The sequence below is a fragment of the Otolemur garnettii genome, unplaced genomic scaffold (genome assembly GCF_000181295.1).
Source record: "Otolemur garnettii isolate 467f Iridium unplaced genomic scaffold, OtoGar3 scaffold00028, whole genome shotgun sequence".
NCBI lineage: Eukaryota > Metazoa > Chordata > Mammalia > Primates > Galagidae > Otolemur > Otolemur garnettii.
The window spans coordinates 11784488-11793740 of record NW_003852423.1 but is presented as its reverse complement, the minus strand read 5'-3'; the positions used below and the strand labels follow the sequence as shown (position 1 = coordinate 11793740).

The 9253-nt window shown below is 41.3% G+C and overlaps 1 pseudogene; it reads right to left on the bottom strand.

Moving 5' to 3' along the window:
- Positions 1-2880: 2880 nt before the first annotated feature.
- LOC111724897 lies at positions 2881-2946 on the bottom strand (annotated as a pseudogene).
- Positions 2947-9253: the final 6307 nt, after the last annotated feature.

Genomic DNA, 9253 nt, shown 5'->3' with positions numbered 1-9253 from the left:
CAGCCTCCCAAGTAGCTGGGACTACAGGTACCAACAACTATTTTTTGTTGCAGTTGTCATTGTTGTTTAGCTGGCCTGGGCTGGGTTCGAACCCGCCAGCCTTGGTGTATGTGTCTGGTGCCATAACCACTGCTGTGCTACAGGTGAAAACCTGGAAGTAAAGTATATGTCTGTAAACTGGGGACTGCTTATTAAATTATAGTTCATGCTTTATAATAAATGTATAATGGCATTTAAAAACTGTTAAAAAGCACGTGGTCGCCTTATACTTACCAATCTAGAATGATCTCCAAGTCTTATTAAGTGTACAAAGCAGAAAATATATGTAGAACGAGTATGCCTTTGTTCTGGAAAAATGCATATCTAGGTGGCCTGAGAATGGGGATGAGAAAGACTTTACACAGAGCGTCCTTCTTACACTTTTTGAAGTAAGTATCATAGGGCTGGGTGCAATGGCTCATGCCTATAATCCTAGAACTCTGGGAGGCCGAGCCTGGTGAATTGCTCGAACACAGGAGTTCCAGACCAGCCTGAGCAAGAGCGAGATCCCATCTCTACTAAAAATAGAAAAACTAGCCAGGCATTGTGGGTGTGCACCCGTAGTCCCAACTACTAGGGAAAGCTGAGGCAAGAGGATCGCCTGAGCCCAAGAGATTGAGATTGCTATGATCTATGATGATGCCACGGCACTCTACCCAGGGTGACAGAGTGAGACTCTGCCTCAAAAATAAATGAATAAATACATAAATACACAAATAACACGTCATATACATTACTCCTATTTGAAAAATATATTAACTGCCAACAATCCAAGTGCCCATCAATACAGGAATGGATTAATAAAATATGGTATATGTATACCACAGAGTACTTACTACTCAGCCATTAAAAAAAGGTGATCTAGGATCTTTTGTAACCACCTGATGGGACCAGAGACCATTCATCTAAGTATCACAAGAATGGAACAACAAAGACCACATGTACTCAGTACCAAACTGGAAGTAGTCGATGAACACTGAATGTGCACATACGGAAGGAAAACTCAGTGGAAATCAAGTAGGTGGGGGGGAGAGTACGATGAATGCACATCTAACTGGTGCAATGCGCATATTCTGAGCGAAAGCCACACTTACAACTTTGACTTAAAATGTACACATGCCAATTATGTAACCAAAATGTGTGTACCTCTGTCATCCTCTGAAATAAAAGGGAGATTAGTTTAAAAAATACAAGCTCAGAATTGCCAACCTAGAGACAGACCTACCTTGTTTATTCAGAACAACTGTGAAGAAGAATTTTAAAAACATGCATTGCACTATCTGAATTGGGAGACCTACCTATCCCTAAGAGGAAACTACAAACGAAGAAAAGAATGCAAATTGTCTTGACAATTTGGTCCAAATGAGCAGCTGTTAGAGTCATCAAGGGCACTGCCAAGAGCTGAAGAGGGTTCGCTGGGCTGGTCCTGCGCTAGACTTCCTCACCAACTGAAATCAGCCCAGCAGACAACCCCGGTGTCCGAGGTGACTGGCCGGGTGTGCTTGGAAAATAGGCAAGAGCAGAATAAAATCATTCTCCCCAAATGAACCATACTCCCTAAAGTTGAATTCTGTTAACACACAATGAGGAATGGTTTTAAGACATGATTTTCTGTTAGGCACGAATCATATCTAAGCTGGTCCCAGTTGTAGCTGATCCTTGTCATTCATTAAACTCAAGCACACAAGTGTGCTGGTGAGGAGGTACACAGGTCTGGGATAACAACTGGTGGCTTTGTTCCTCGGGCCACAAAATAGTGCACCCCTAGATCCTACAGACAAATATTCTGCCTGATCATTCTTTGGCATAAGTAATTTATATGGGTAATGTCATGATGAGTACAGGTCAACACTGTCACTTAAAGCTCACTGAGCATCCCAGAGTGCCAGAAGGGTGCAACGCCAGGCATAAACCCACTGTACTCTTGGTCTTCCTTCGAGGCCTCTGCAGGTGAATTTCTCAAACTGTATGACATGTACATTTAGGGGAGAGCCAGAACAGCAGCAACAAAGAGCCGTGCAAAAGCTGGTAGCGTGGAGAAAGTGAATCTGAAACTCAGGGAAAATGTGAGATTGTTCATTTTAGGTAGTTGTCCTACCTATGTCTGAAACTAGTTTTCCTCTGATTTGCTGGGCAAGGGCATGACAGAGACAGAAATCTTTCATTCAGATATTTAAAAGAGTGCTGGAGTGAACAGCAGCCTGGAGGGTCACTGGAGACCAATCTATTTCTGTGTCATTGAAAGGAAGTCAGAAGTACACCTTTGGTTCTTTCTCTTGATTCTTTTTCCCCTTATGAGGGAAAAATGTCCCCTACTTTACTAGGGCAGTAATAATTTATATCAGTGACAAAGAAGAGGGGACAGTTTCATTTTTCATTATAACTTAACCCCCTGGGAAGACACGGTTGGTGTTTTAATGCTGATGTACATGGTTAAAAGGGCGCTTTGTGAAGCAGGTCAGTAACAAAGCACTGGTTCCCATGGACTGAGTCTATTCCCTACCTCAGCAATTCTAATCGTTACTTACGTAATTATCTTTCATTCACCTCACCTGCAAACAGCTCTACACGACAGGTGCTATCATCCCCATTTCACAGATGAGGAAATGAAGGTGCGAAGATGTAATGTAATCAAGCTCAGATCAAATAGCTGGGATGTGACAAAGCCCGATGGAACCCCAGTGAGTGTGATCCCAAGCCCATGCACTTACCACCGTTCCCTCCCGCCTGCGACAAACTCATCAGTCTCTGCATTATCCAAACAACATGGAAAATATTCCCTGAGAGTCATCTGTCTGTTAGTCACTATGCTAGCCACGGAGCAAAACCATAAACATGAATAGTGGGTAATCAATAAATATATGAACAGATACTGCACTTGATCTTAGCCAAAGGCTGAGAAGTGATAATAAATATATGATGAATAAAGAAAGAATGGAAGCACAGTTCTTGTCCACGAATGATAGCCTGCAATAACAGCTCACGTTCACTTATTGAGGGTCACTGTGTTCCAGGTGCTTTTCTAGCAAAAGGTGAAAAAGGAAAGGGAAAAAGAGTTAATAATAAAGCATAAGGTATATAAAAAACACAAAAGAAGTTCCAATATATGAGTAATCACGATAACTGTGAACAGATTATCAAATTCTCAGACTGAATAACAGATAGCCTAATTCTTTTTTTAAAAAATCACCTTTGGCTCGGCACCTGTGGCTCAAGTGGCTAAGGCGCCAGCCAAGTACACCCAAGGTGGTGGGTTCTAATTCAGCCCGGCCCGCCAAACAGCAAAGACAGCTGCAACCAAAAAATAGCTGGGCATTGTGGCGGGTGCCTGTGGTCTCAGCTACTTGGGAGGCAGAGGCAGAAGACTCGCTTGAGCCCAGAAGTTGGAGGTTGCTGTGAGCTGAGATGCCTCGGCACTCTACCCAGGGGGACAGCTTGAGGCTCCTGTCTCAAAAAAAAAAAAAAATCACCTTTATATTCTTTTAAAAAACGCTACTAAGACAAAATGATGCATAAAAGTTGAAAATGAAAGAATGAAGACACTACCCTAGACAGACACTAAAAACTGAAGCAGAATCCTACACATTGCTGGTGGGACTGTAAAACCAGGAAGTCACTTTTAAAAGACTGCATTCAATAAAAAAAAAAAAAAAAAATACATGTAATTGGATTCCCAGAAAGATGGTGGATTATAAAAATATTTCAAGGCCAAGAGAATAAAAACACAAGCCATGGAAAAAATAAATAAAGACTGCCACTTCCCAGAAATGTTAAACATGGTTACCAGAAGACCCAGCGATTCCTCTCCTAGGTGTCTCCACAAAAGAAATGCAAATATAAGTCGCAAAAAAGCTTCCACATAAATGTTCACAGCAGCATTATTCATGGTAAACAAAATGTGGAAACACCCCAAATGTCTATCCATTATGAATGGAGAAACAAAAATGCAACATCACCATGCAATGGAATATTATTCAGCAATACAAAGAAACAAAGTTTGCTGAACTATTATATGAATTTTAAAAAAGGAATGAGGTACATGCTGCAACACAGATAAACCTGAATATTATGCTACATAAAAGCAGCAAAGGTCCCATGCTGTACGATCCCATAGTGTAAGATTCCAAAGGTCCCATACTGTAAAATTCCATTTATATGACATGTCCAGAATATATACATCCGTGGAACTATAAAAGGAAATTAGAGATTGTCAGAGGCTGACGGTGGGGGATGGAAAGTGACTGCTAATGAATTTCTTTTTGGGTTGATGAAAATGTCTAGAATTAAGTAACAGCGGTGGCTGCATGACTGTGCATATTCTTAAAACCCCTGACATTGTGGGTTTTAAAAAGGTGAATTTTGTGGGATGCGAATCATAGTTCAATAAAGTTACTATTAAAAAAAAAAACAAAAACGAAACAGTGTTAATACCATACCAGGTGAAAGTGAAGCCTGATCAAAAAGGTCAATAGAAATATAGTTTGAAAACATAAATGAAAAGGTAATTACTTGTTCCACGGGTTACAGACAAGCAAGCAGCATAGGAAAGACACTTCAGAGCCCAGGCTTTCATGACTAAATGGGGAGGGGCAGGTCCCCCTTGCCCAGCAGAACTTAGCCCCCCAGTGGGGGTATGGAAGGTGTGGCATGTCACCTACAGTGCCACAGCTGTCTAGGAGCTGGGCTGGCTATTGCAGGCTTTTAAAGAGAGGAAAGACACTGTTAGACATCTGTGTTTTAAATATAGCACTCCAGGGGTCATGTGTGGAAAATGAATTGTAGGGAGAAAAAAGAGCAAGCAGGGAGACCAATTTGGAGATCCACGTGAGCTAGGATGGGTATTTACGTGAGTTAGAGTAGCAGCTGTGGGACTGAGCCAGGGAGGAAATCAGATTGGATGTCTGGGACTGGTGAGGAGGAAGAACCCAGGATAACCCCAAGGCAATTTCATGTTAAATAAGGAGAAGCAGGGGAGCATGGGGAAGGGGGTGAATGGGCAGAGAGCAGTGAGTTTAATTTGAAACACACCAAGTTTGAAGTGTTTTGGCAAATGGAAATTTAGATATGCCATTCAGAGAAGTAGGGCTGGTAAATAGCTATGTAGGGTTCTTTTACATAGGCAGTTAGGTATGTTTCATTTTCTAATGCTAATTCCATGAACATCTAGAAAACATTTCAAATTAATGAGTCACCTCCTGTAATTTCTGATTAAGTGAGGGACATGGCTAATAACAGAAGCATTCAGGTGGCTGATACTGCCTACTCAGTAACTATTCCCTTTTCTTCTTCCTAGCCTAACCCCTAATTTGAGGGGTGCAACTGCAAGTTAGCCAGCTAAAAATATTTGATTTCTAAGACTCTTATGCATTTAAAGTAACACTGTCACAATTCTGGCCAATGGGAAGTAGGTAGGCAGGCGTCCTAGGGAAGGCATCATGTTCTGAATAAAAAGGCAAAATGGAAGGGCCTTTATCACTTTGTCTATTTGCACCTTTTTTTTCTTCTTGCCTAGACTGCAGGTGTAAACTCAGAGATACAGCAGCCATATTGTGACCACGAGGTAACGAGACTTAGGATGAAGAAGCCCTACGGGTCAAGGATAGTGAAGCAGTTGAATGGAGAGAGCTGGTCTCTCACAGCATCGTATGAGCTCTGACAAGTGCATTCTTGGGCATCTAGTACCACAAAACAAACAAACATATCTGTTTAAGCCAGATTTGGATGTGTGTGTTGTCTTTGTTTTGTTTGCTTTGGCAGCTGAATGCAATCTAAACTAATACAAGTCATGTCTGGACAAATATAAATCCTAGGGACAGGGGGCTGAAAAGAGATGACCACCATTATTTCAATCACAAAGAATGTTTAAAAATACCATTGATTTTTATTTAGCATGGGATTTTTCTTTTCCCAAATAGATGATAAAATTTGCAGCTAAAGGGAAGTTATGGACTACCAGTGTTAAGAAAATCCATGAATCACGATCATTTATTTTATTTATTTATTTATTTATTTTGAGACAGAGCCTCACTATGTCACCCTAGGTAGAGTGCCGTGGCATCACAGCTCACAGCAACCTCCAACTCTTGGGCTTAAGCGATTCTCTCAGCTTCTCAAGTAGCTGGGACGACAGGTGCCCACCACAATGCCTAGCTATTTTTTTTTTTTTTTGGTTGCAGTTGGCATCGTGGTTTAGCTGGCCTGGGCTGGGTTCGAACCTGCCAGCCTCGGTGTGTATGTGGTGGATGCCATAACCACTGTGCTACAGGCACCGAGCCTCACAATCATTTATTAATGAGTATATGTGCATGAAGACACTCTTCCAACTTTTCCTGGATGAGGTCAACTGATCTCATGTAAATGGCTTCACACAGAGCCACCATTCTCAAAGGTGGAATTGTTCACCTGACTCTCACAAGAATTATAATCTTTGGAAGGAAGAATCATTCTACTCTCCCAAGCACTCAGTAAACACAGCTAAGAATATAGCCTGTCACTGAACTGCAGTGTCTGGCCATGCACAGAAGACCTTTTGCTGGCTGTGCTCTGGGATTATGTCTCCGGAACTGTAGTCAATAAAGTTCTAGGAAACTTATTTTTGTCTTCTACCACAAAACTTCCATTGTCTTTATGGCAGGGGTGATGTTGAAGACATAGATCTCTATGGCAACAGTGACTGCTTTGAAGACCTGCCAGGGGAAAGTTATCCCAGGTTTCAGGACCAGGAAAAGCTGTGTAACTGATCTGTTTTTATCTCATGGTCGCTGTGGGTCGGGTAACGATTTGTGTTTTCTTTTTTGTTTTGGCTGCTGGGAAGCTCTGATAGATTTTTGCCCTCATCTCTAGAAACTACCCAGACTTCATGATGTAGTCTGGTTCTCTGAGTTATCTCTGATTTTATCTTACTTTTTAATCTGTGTGTTTTCTTTACCCTTATTTCATTATCTATTAAGTTGCTTACCACCCTTTTTTTGTTGTTGTTGCAGTTTTTGGCCCAGGGCTGGGTTTGAACCCACCACCTACAATATATGAGGCCGGCGCCCTACTCCTTTGAGCCATGGGCACTGCCCATGCTTACCACCCATTTTTATAAGCTCCCCAAATAGTGTATGGAACAGAGAACATTTAGGGCAAACAATTTTTAAAAACATCAGATCATAATAACAATGAAAATTATGGCTAATTTATTGAAGATTGCTATGAACGAGGCACTGTCCTAAGTATTAAACCTATTTTATTTACCCTAAATATGAGGTAAATACTATTATTACCTCCATTTTATATGTGAAAACACCAAAGCATGCCTTTCACACCCAAAAGAACTAAACCCAAAGTTAAATGATATAAAAGAGCACAGAGCTGGAAAGAGAACCAGAGACTTCCCTCCAGATTTCTGAACTTCAAGTCTTTCTAACATACTTTCTGCATACACACACTCTAGCCTGGAGACTTTCCTGAAGTTTAGTCCCATTGTAAGGAAATAGTTCCCTCATGGGCTGAGAAGGCAGAACCAGGATTTTCCCTCACCAAAGCTGTATTTTTGGCCAGAGAACAGGAGTGAGTCCACAAACCTTTAACTTTTACATCATCTTAGGCCTGTAAGTTAAAAATAAAGCGGGGCTTCTGGAAGTTAAGTATCCATTTGAATTTTCTGTCATTTAATTTCAGATCCTAGCTTACCATTAGTTAAGTCCAACCTATTTACTTCTAATTATTGAGCTTTCTAAAAGTTTTTATCCCTTTGATAAAGTTCTAGAAATGGATAGTGGTGATTATTGCATTTAAGGCCAATACACTACACATTTTAAAATGGTAATTTTTATGTATTTTTTACTACAGTTAAAAAACTAAAAAAAAACCTAATAAAAGCTGCAAAATGGTTTAACCAGTAATGTGAAAACAAGCACAATAAATCATACTTATGGAAAGAAAATATAAAGGCACAGAGAGGTTAAATAATTTGTCCAAGGTCAATCACACAGCAAGTAAATAATAAATGTAAGGTTCAAACCAAGGTACTCTGAATTACATAAATCACACAAAATAAGAAATAATAATATTTAACTTCTTAAATAAGAAGAAAGCAGAAGCTTTCTGATTTTACAGGCTGAGCCTTAAGGGAGGTAACTATTTTAAATCTCGTCCATACGATCATGCTTATGATCTGTATCAACAGAGGGGAATGAGACAGTGAAAGTCAAAACAACAGATCATCCAAAAAGAACTGGCTTTTCATCTTGGAACATTATTCAACATATTCATTCATTCATTCATCAGCCTTCAGAAGGTGCCCATCCCGTGTGAGGCCTGGTGCAGGTGCTGGCAACAGAGATGGAGAGGACATGGTAGCTGCCCTGTGGGAACTCAGGTGCCCTAAGGAAGAGTCAGGTAAGCTGAGGGCACCTTGGGGTTACGAGAGGACTAATGGGAGAACAGAGTAGGGCATGACATTATCATTTTGCGAGCAGTTTAGTGCTCGGCCTCAGCGTCCCACTTGATAACAGGAGTTAAGAAGAATCAGGTCCCTTAGAGGCCTGATGTGATTTCCTACGTTACAGGCAATCCTAACCCAGTCCCAGCCTGGGTAGCCCATTTGCTTTGAAGAAACAGATGGACGGCAGTTTGCGTGCCTTGCTCTGACACACACGTGCACTCACATGATGCACAACCTCTAACCCACAGTGATAGGTAGGCCTGTCACTCTCTTCTGGAAGCCATCATCTCAGATGCAGTGTCTTGCTGGAATACACTGCCCACACAGAATGAATATTCCCTCAAGATGAGCTTGAAAATCTTTCTCCACAGTGCCTGATACACATAACACCTGCCTGCTTTGCTCTGCTTCACTTTCTTTCCTTGGCACTTGAACCTCACAGTTCACCACACAATTCCCCTGCTGCATCACTATTGGGTTCCTGCTTGAGCAGGTCTAAGAAAGACCCAACTGGAAGGGCAAAGGGGGAGTTTCAAGTGTGTTATTGCTGAAGCCAGAGAGAAAAGGCCTGTGCTGCACCTGCGCGGTGTCAGCCGGGAGCCACACTTCCCCTTCGTTTTGTGCAGCGGCTAAGTAAGAAATAATTAATCATTTTCTCACCAACCCTAACTCATATAGAATAGTTCCTTCTCGAAGTTTGTTTTGTCATCCTCTCAGCAAAGTCAGTCGAACAATTACAATTCCTTTCTAAATATTCCAGCAGGCAGATGGCAGAAACACTAC